This window comes from Paroedura picta, chromosome 1 (genome assembly GCF_049243985.1).
Source record: "Paroedura picta isolate Pp20150507F chromosome 1, Ppicta_v3.0, whole genome shotgun sequence".
Taxonomy (NCBI): Eukaryota; Metazoa; Chordata; class Lepidosauria; order Squamata; family Gekkonidae; genus Paroedura; species Paroedura picta.
In genome coordinates, this window is record NC_135369.1 from 70572370 (window position 1) to 70582541 (window position 10172).

The following is a 10172-nucleotide window of genomic DNA, read 5'->3' on the forward strand; positions in this document are numbered from 1 at the left end:
GGTCTAATTTTGGGAGGAGGGTGGTGCAGGCTTTAGGTTATTGTCAAGTTCTGCTCTTCAATCTCCTAACTAGAGCACAGTCCAGAGGCAGTGGTTAGTCCCCAACTAGCCATTAACATCCTAATAGGGCCCTCCCAATCCCCCCCCCAGCTCCTGATGACCCAGGGGGTTCCTATGTGTGGTTGGATTCCACTCTGCTCTCCAGTCTCCTAACCAGAGTACAGGCCAGATGCAGTATCCTACTGCTGCCACTAGATGTACCCAGCGGGTCATCTTCCTGCTGACTTCACTGGCTACTGTCCTCTCTGATCCAGTTTCTTGGCTGTAATCAGTCTTCCCACAACACAGCCAGCTGACCATCCATTGGATGATTATCTTCCCAACCAATATTTCCTAGTGGGAGAAAGCCCCCACGATGCTCCATCAGGGCCACAAGATCTTACCACTCCATCAGGGCCACAAGATCTTCAACAGTCCCATCATCCAGCCATTGACCAGGTGAGTCCCCAGCCACCTGAAACCTTCCCACTGGTCATTGCACCTCAATCCTCTAAGGCAATGGTCCCCAACCTTTTTCTGGCCAGGGACCGGGAGGGAAAGAGGGGTGCTCGCCTGCGGGAGCAAATGTGCAGGTGCGGAGCAGCCACGCGTGTGCCCACGCCTCCCCCTGCGGCGCTCACCGGTGGGTGCAAACGCGCAGGTGTGGAGCTGCCGCACCTGCGCATTTGCGCACACGCCTCCCCCCGCAGTGCAGCTAGGCTTGAGCGATTCGGCCACCGAAGCAGTGCTCCACCAGGAGACCTGATGGTAAAAGGGGATTGTAGGACAACATGGGGGGAGAAGCAGGAAGATTTGAAGGAAGATATTTGAAGGACCAGGTTTTCTGCATGTTCAAGATTTGCATCCAAGAATAAGCACCCTAGAAATATGCTGCTTCAGTTGACCTACAAGATAACACAAGACCAAAAAAGAACCAAAGGGTACCAACACTTAAGGTTGTGGGAAAAGAAATAAAGATCTTTCAGGATTTACCATCAGGTGTGTTAAAAAAAAGGAAAGACTGCCTTTCTGAGACAGATTTTTATAAAGGAAAGAAATATTATTGGAAAATACAATTTACAATTGTGATATTTTTACCAAATGGAAGAAAAATAATCACAACAGAGAAACAAGCCAAGCAGTTGGCCAAAGAATTGCAAGTGGAAGACTTAAATAGAATAACTGGAGGAGAATCTCCAAGTAATTCAAGGCAATCTGCTAGCAACTCATAGCAAAGTTCTCTGATCAACCCTCCCCTCTTTCCCCCCCTTCCCCAGAAAAAAAAGAAACTAGCATAGAAAGGTATACGTTGAACATGAGAACAGCATCAGGGCAAAAATGGATAAATGAAAAATAGTATCAATAAAAACCAGTAGACTAAATTCTCCGTCAAAACACATGAAAATCTTCAGTCAACGGAATATACAAACCACTGATATATTATACCTACATGGAATTCATATAAAGTAAAAATACAAACATATTTTAAACAATAAAAAATAGGCAAAGAATATCCCGCTTTAGCACAAAATAAAAAAGATGGAGTAGCCATTTATTATTAGAAGACTTACCATGCACTTTCAGTGCACTTTGGCAATCATTTGCAATCATGGTATGAAACAGGAAAATCCAGTTGCAAACTAATGCAAAAATGCTTTAAATGTGTTATCCAATATGTATTTTGTTGGGGGGGGGGGGCTATGGCTGAACAAGCTGAATCCAGACAAGACAGGGGCTGTTTGGGAAGGCCTATGTTTTAGAGGAACTTGGGTCTACTTGTCCTGGATGGGAAAGAATTGGATTTTGCAAAGCAGCTTGGAGTTTGCTCATGGTTCTAGCGTTGCTATTTCAAAGGCAGGTAGGTACAGTGACCATGAATACCTTCTTCTCTAAACCTGATTGGCCAGATCTCTCCTTTCTTAGTCTCAGTTGATCTACCCATGCTGATCCATACTTCTGTAATTTTGTGGTTGGATTACTGTAACATTATCTGTATTAGGCTGCCCTTGATAACAATTGCAGAAACTGCAGCTGGTTCAGAATGTAGAAAGGGCTGGTTGATAGGCATATATTTTCCTTGCTTCCCCAAAATTGCAGGAGTTTAGTAATCTTAGAGTTTACAGGTATAAGGCACCATGCTGCTAGAGCCACCACAGAGGGCTATTTATTCTTAAGTGTTAGTCTCGATGTAAGGAGTCATCTATTTTTCACCTGCTCCAAAACCAAATCCATATTTTTAATGTAAAAAAAAGTAGAGGCCGTTAAAAGATTCATACATTCATCACAATGTGAGCAACCAAATTCATTCCCATTTAACTCACCGCAGTCTGAGGTTTCTGGCACCACCACCCTTTGTGCTCACAAAAATTCTGGAGAGAATATGTGCAGATTTCCCATCCAGTCTTTTTCTCATCAGACATGCTAACTTCTGAGGTTCCATGTTGTCCCTTTAGGCTGGCTTAACTACACTTTTCCTTCCCAACATGCTACCTTTCAATAATTTCAAAATGTTTTATTTGGTAGAGTATTGAAATATAAAGTCCCCTGCCTGCATTACTAAGTGGTGCAAGTCTGGAAATGTCTGTTTCATTTCCTTTTTTGGTACATTTGAGCCTGCCCTGCAGATGTTGTTTCTGTAATAGGTTAATCTGAAATCCTGCTGACTTTCAGACCACTGGACATGAAGCACTGTCTTATATTGCTTGACTGATTTCCCCACCTATGTTGCCAGTTTCTCCTGTTTGTTATCCTCTCTTCTGTAATGCTGATCAGCTCTTCTAATGTAGACCAGCTGAAGCACACCCAAGAAGAAAGTCAATGCTTTATGCCAAGCTAGTAGGAAAACCTACTTTAAAAGCGGGTTGGCCCCCCCACTCCCCCATCATCCTGGAGGAAGGCCAAGAACAGTGGGGCCTTGCTTTGTTTGCCCCCCTCCCCGTATCAGCAAGGAGGCCAGCAAGAGTGGCCTTCCCTTGCACCTGGCAGAGGCGGTGAAACCACCAAGTGCAGCAGGTCTCCACAGTGGAGACTGCTGAGCTGGGCCACCCTCTGGCAGTGGTGAGGAGGGAGAGAAGACATTTAGGCTTGCTCGCCATCTGACAAGTGCAAGAAGGCCAGCGTGAAGTGCAGAGTCCTACCAGAGGACAGGGCCAGCCTTCAGTGCATGGCTTGTGGATTATCCTCAGTAGGAGACAGCTCTCCCATTGAGGAACAATGAGAGGGCCAGGAGAAAGTATGCCAGACCTCTAATTGGTCCTCAGAGGGCTGGCCACCCACAGTGACCCCAATTTCATGCCCAAGTGATCCCTTCGCCAAAAAGCTCCAGAATCCAGCGTGGCCTGGAGAAAATTAACGTACCATCCCACAGTGGCAATTTGCAATTAACTCTTGACAGTCCTGGATGTTTCTCAGGCAAACCCAGTCCATCCTGTTCAAGAATGCCTGGCAGGAAACCCAGAGAGAAAGAAACAGGCGAGCTTCTCACCCAGAAACTGTAGGAAGGGCTCAACAAACTTGAGGGGAGAAAAACAGAAAGGCATGGGAGACTATACAGACAAAGAGGAGGCAAAGGATGCTGGCATTCTCAACCAGGGCAAAGCCCTCAAAAGCACTGCACAAGGTGGCAGGGCAGGCATGGTCAAGTGAGAGGGAGCCATAGGAGAAACCTCACCAGTCTCTGACTAGGTTGATTGGCAAACAGGGAAAGCAGGAAGAGAGGAGGAAGGGATACAGACATGAAGTGGGGGAGAAACTGCCCCTATAAAAAAAAGTTTTGAGGGGCCATGGAGGATATCAGCCAGAGGGCTATAGCTTGGTAGAACCAACCAGCCAAGGTAAGGGACAATCTGTGTGCTTCTTAACCATCTCCCAGACTCAAGTTCCATAGAATACCTTATAGCTGTAATCCTTGTGGACTTCCTTTTTTGATCATAAATTTGGAAAGGCATTATCAATTATTGTAAAGCTTTTGTTTCTTCATATTTCCTATTCTGTTTAACTGTAGTCCAATTGTCACCTCTCTTCTTGAATAAAGTTCCTATTTCGTTGCAGATGTTAAACGCTGCTGATGCTGCTTTCCTGATTTCCTAAAACTTTGAAGCAATTTGCCTTATTTTTCTGACACTTTTAACTTGGTCCATTGTGATGGTAAAGTTTCACCAGATCTGATGCTTTGATTTCTTGATCACCCGGTCAGCATGGAACTGACTTCAGCAGTTTTTCAGTCTCCTTTGGGCCAAGTATGTGTGTGTCTGCCATCTTCCAGTCTTTTTGAACGATGAAATAACAAATCCATTGAGTTTTGGCAATAATCTATGGTATTTCTAAAACCTCCCCAATGTTGTCTTTTCAGACTAATACTACCTTCTATAGTAGCCTCTAGATCCTTGTATTTTTGGAATATTTTTCACCTGTTTTGTTAACTGCTTCTGAAAGGTTCAGCTGCGCTTTATCCCATTCCCTTAATCTGTTGTCACACTTGATAATGGCATTTCCCCTATACTTTTTACTCTTGCATTAAAGCATGAATTTAGAGTAGTTTTGTTTTTCCCTTCTTATTTTGCCTATCACTAGATGGCAGACACATTTTAGCACATTCATTCAGTCACCTTTTGCTTTGTATGATATGATATCATGGATTTTCCTCATGTTCCTGTAAAATGTTTTACTTCTTTTTGTTGCATATTCTAAGTAATCTAAAAAGTCATCCTGGGCTGTTCCTCTTGATTTGCTTCAACTACAGTTTGTTTTGGTCTCAGAAAAAGCCGTACACATTTCCTATCATATTCAGTCACTATGGTCTTGGGTCCAGTAGTACATTAACCTTTTATATTGCTGTCATCAGTCCTTCTTTATCCAGACAGATACATGCTGTCTGGTGGGCCCTGATCCATGGAATCAAAGTATTAATACATTAATTGTCTCTCATCCTAGAGATGAGCAAGCAATATATTCTGGATATTCCTTGCATGGCTGTATCTTATATCAAGAATGGATCCATGTATCATTATTATCTAATAATGTGTCTTGCTTCACTTCATTCTTTGTTAGGGTTCCTCCTGGTGTTCTGATGTATGCTGCGTAGCACTGTTTCTTCCTTATCTGATCTTGCAACAAACCTGTTTTGATTTTCTTATTCTGACACTTTATCTTTTTTAAAGATTATCCATTGTTGTAGACTCTTTTGCCATCCCTCAAATTCATTATGTGCTGTTGGCATATTTATATTCTACACGTACTTGTTTTATTTTTCCAAATTCATTTCTATAGGATTTCTTATCACAGTTATATACAGGAACAGTAACTCTGAAACCATCCGGGAGACTTTTTGTCTGTAGTCTGCAGGCTTATTTACCCATATACCATTTTCACTGGATCAGAAGGGCATTTGTAGAAAATATTTTGTTGCATTTGGATTTTAAACCCTATTTTAGTCTACCAAATGCTATAATTATTGACATATAGACGAAGTCTGTGCTTGTTTTTCTTAAATAGGCTACATGCTATGCCACTTGTCTAACAATGAAACGAGACCTTTTAAAGTACTGGGAAGCATTTCCATACCACTTCAAAGCATTCAGAACACTATACTCTGTAGAAAAACCCAGTAAGATGAGCCAGTGTTTTTTCCCCACATTCTAGCTGAATTGTTGAGGCTGAGAGGGGGAGTAGCTTTTCTTAGGCTAACCAGTGAGTTGATGGCAGAGGTAAAATTTTAATTGAGGAAACTGTGATATATAAATATTCATTATCAATTCTATTAAGTTTCAATATAATTTGTTAGTTTATTATTATTTTAAATTATTATCTCCATTCCCTTGTCTGGATCACTGTTGTGTCTCTTTCAGCATATCTGTTGTGAGCATTGCATGGGAATAAATTTTATCCATTTATTTCTGTGTCTTCCCATTAAGTCCATTCCCCCCTCAAGTGCTGTTATTGGTTCAGAGGTTCCTGATGGACCATTACTATCATCAATTCTTTTGTCAGTGTTAGGACACTGATAAAGTACCAAAGCCATGGCTCTCATCTCTTAGTCACCTTGCACAGGTTTATGACTTGCTACATCTTAATGTAAACCTTTAAATGCCTCAGAAGTTTAAGCAATCGTCTTGTTGAATGGTGCTTTTGAAGCTTTCCTTCTACTTGTATAAATAATGAATATATTTAATAGATTTTATGTCTGTAAATATTTGGCTTGTGCCAAATGTTTGCAGGCAACAAATAGCGTTTAAGAGAGCCTAGAAGATTTTTTTTCAAGTGTATTCGTGGATGTTAGTCACTGTCGTCGTCCCCCCCCCCCCCATTGCTCTTTCAGCAATGTACAGCCAATCATTGATCATATAGCGAGTACAGTATTGCATAACCAATCAGGTTTGGCTTCATGAAAATAAGACAAAGCCAAGTGAACATTTTGATATGCTTGATATGCTCCTTCTATTGCAAGTTCACCAAAAGGGAAGATCTAAATTGTTTGTTCAAAGAGCATTTTTACCAGTAGATCAGGCTTTTTCAACCTTTTGACCATGGAGGAGCCCTTGAAATAAATTTTCAAGCTTCTCGCTGCAAGAGGGAGGGGAAGAGGCAGGCGTGGCTGCCAGTGACGCAAACACCATGTGCAGTTGATGCGCATGCGCGTTTGCGCCCCTGGTGGCGAAAACGCGCACATGCAGCTGTCACGAATGCGCGTTGGCACTCCCTGGTGGTGAGAACGCGCATGCGTGGTAACATAGTGTGCACGTTTGCGCGCGGCTTCCGCGCGGCGCCTGGGCCGTCGGCTCTCCCCTCACCCCGGAGGCGATCCCTGACCACAGAAAGGTTGAGGACCGCTGGCCTAAAGGATACCAAAGATTTTATAAGCGAATTTTATGTACACCTTCATGGAACTGTGCTTATCCAGGCAAAGTCCCTGGAAAATTGAACTAGTGGGGAGCATTGGATAGATAATCACACCAGCTTGGAGTTTTGTTCACCAGGGAATTGATAAGTTCTTTTCCAAGAAATTACCCCCTTTTACTCTTTAGTGTTAGTGAAAACAATAATGAATCAATATCACAGAAAGGTGCTCTGTGAACACACCCTAAGAACATACCCTAAGAAAGCCCTTGCTTGGCAAAACAGCATCTGGCCTCATTCCTGTTAATCTCTAGAGCTGTAATGCATTTTCCAAGTGAAGTCTATGAACATAGCTTGAGGAATGAAATGTGGTGCTGTGGCAGCTGCCAGTCAGTGAGCATCCTCTCTCTTCTGGTTTAACTCCAGAAAAGGTGCAGGGAAAGAGTGGCAGGCAGCTATAACAGTGCTGTAGTGTGTGTGTGTGCTTCTCCCCCCCCTCCCACACACACACACAGACAGCTTGATAAAGGCAGGACAGCACTATGGTGACTATGGCCATTCCCTTTTGCTCCTACTTTTGTCAGTGAAGCCACAGCTTTCATTTTGTCTGTTGGAATTACACAGAAAATATTATATGCTAAAATGCGACTTAAATAGGGAGGAAAGGTTATTTGTTGCACAATATGGAGGGGCAAGTTATATCTGGAATCCAGGACCTGTATTATAGCCGTTAATCACATTGCCTTCCCAGGAAATATATGTGTTCTAGATAACTGATCAACTAATGACATTCAGCTAGACTGGCAGCTGAAAAAAAATTGCAACAGCTGCTGCTTTCAAAAATTAAAAGTACAAGTAATTGCAGTATTTTGAGGAGTGTCTTTAATCAAAGTAGCACAGCCACACATGTGCAAATGTGGAAATCAGACTGACAATTGAAGGAAAAGCTATCATGTAAATATAGATAGATCTCTCCAAGAAAACAGAACAGCTGAGCATCCTACAAACAAGAGAAGAATCTCTGAGGATTTGGGCACTAAGAGAGAAACAAAAAAACCCTTCTTTTCTCTTTTACTGTTTTTCCTCGTTATGTTTGTCTTGCTTTGTCGGTGTAAAAATAACAATCCTCTATGAACTGTGCTTCACACGCACTACTTCTTTGATCAGGATTCAGTCCCAAGTATTAAGTGCCCGGGAGGATTTTCCCTGGAGATGTGTGGAATTTTGTAAGGTCTATTTATTGACAAATATCCAAGCGGAACATGGGGGAGCAGGCAGGACGCCAGGCAGGCTGTTGTTCCAATTTAGAGCAACCAAACAGCGACATGTTCCCTGCAACTTCCCAGAGTACCTTCTTCCATCTGTAGTCTCTCCTGCAAAACTGTTTCCTTTTCATCCAGTTTAGGCCAAACTCCACATGATGTTGGAAATCTGTATATTGCCTTTGGAAACATCTAGCACATCTTGGCTTTCGGTCACAGCTCTGCATTGGGGGCATTAACCATTCCTCACATGTGTGCTCTGTCTCAGCGGAGTGCCTGTGGGTTAGAGTCAGGTTCATGCATGAACACTGAAGGGTAGACTCATCCCCAGCAAGGGTGGTCTGGCTGCAGATCAAGTAAGGCTTGACTGGAGAAGCTGCAGAACCCTGGATCAGAATCTGACAACTGCTGTCAGAACCACACTGAGTTCTTAAAGGCTTATAGGATTCTAGGCTGCAAGAAAGGAGAGGATATTTTAATGGTCTTGTGCCAGTCAGTAGAATGACTGTAACTTGTTTCCAGCCTTTGCTCTCCTTAAAGATGAGAAAGCCCACTAAAATTATAAGAGGTCCCAATCAGTATTAAAGAGGGTTTGGGAAAAGAGTTCCAACCTCTGAAAGAATGAGGTACAGATCAGGAAACAAGATGGTCAGAACAAAAGAGGTTGCTTTAAAAACTACTTTGATATTCTTTATTCACATTGAATCATTCAGTGAAGTTAATTGGCAGCAGCTACCCAATCAACTCGGAGGAACAATAGTTTTGTATTCTTTTATAGAAGAATGTTGCAAAGCAGTATCACTTGAATTATTCATTTTAGTATTTTACATATGATTTACATTCACTTCAATTTTAGGTTTTGTAAAATGGAAAACAAAACCACCTTTCAAAAACAAATGAATACTAAGGAAAAGCAGTTATACCCCACCACCATCAAGTAACTAACAATGCCCTCTTATGCAGAGTCAATGGTCTTCAGCGTGTGGCATTGTAAATTAGATTACAAGACTGGGTAGCTCCTCTTCGACCCAGGAAACTTCTGCCACTGGCAGGAAGTTGAAGGCACAAAGCAGATTCTTTATTAGGTTTTCTTAGCTGAGGCCATAACTTAACTCATAAATAAACATTCCCAGGGCAGGGGCCATGACTTACTTGCGAGTACACATAACCAGGGTTGAGGCTTTTCCTGGCTGTCTGCATGCAATTTGACCTGATTAGTCTTCATTGGCAGAGTGCAGTTTGAACTGATTGGCCCTCATTGGCAGAGTGCTGTCTCCCTATTGACACCCCAAGAGAGGACCAATTAGGTAAGGAGTCAGTTGGCTGCACACAAGTTTAATGTTATAATGTTTAGTGATAGTGATGTCAGTTTTTCTCACCTCTTTTACCATTGAGAAACCCCTGAAATATTCTTCAGGCTTCAAGAAACCCCAGAAGTGGGATCTCCCGGTTCCAACTGGAAGCTGGCATCCCTGACACTGTTCAAGGATGCCAGCCTCCAGGTGGAACCCGGAGAACCCCTTGAATGAAGGCTTCCCTCTAGATTGCATAGATCAGTTCCCCTGGAGGAAATGGCTGCTTGGGACGGGGGCGAGTGCTTTGTGGCACTCCCCTGTACACACACGCGCGCGCACACACACACACACACACACACACATACAGAGAACACAGAAGACAAAAGTATTCCTTTCTGAAATTGTAAACCTTATTAACCAAACAGTCACCTCTCCATGTAGGAAATACCTGAGTGTCTCTATACTTGGATTGCTCTGAGAAGGCATTGGCCAGAAGGTCCAAATTTGAAGGAAACAAATCCCATAACAGTCAGTGAGCAAGTCAAAAAAGACATACACCATCTTCCTGCAACAGCTTCTGCCTGTTCTCTAGCTACATTTCTTTCAGACAATGGCAATTTGTACAGATTGGTGTACTGGTTAAGAGCAGCAACTTCTAATATGGTGAAGTGGATTTGATTCTCTGCTCCTCCACGTGCTGGGTGATCTTTGGCTAGTCACAGTCCTGTTAGAAACTGTTCTC

At 42.7% G+C, this 10172-nt stretch overlaps 1 protein-coding gene across 4 annotated transcripts in view; it reads left to right on the forward strand.

Annotated features, from left to right (window-relative positions):
* BTBD9 (BTB domain containing 9) overlaps positions 1-10172 on the forward strand; it is a 256023-nt gene that overhangs the window by 231627 nt on the left and 14224 nt on the right. The window lies entirely within an intron of this gene.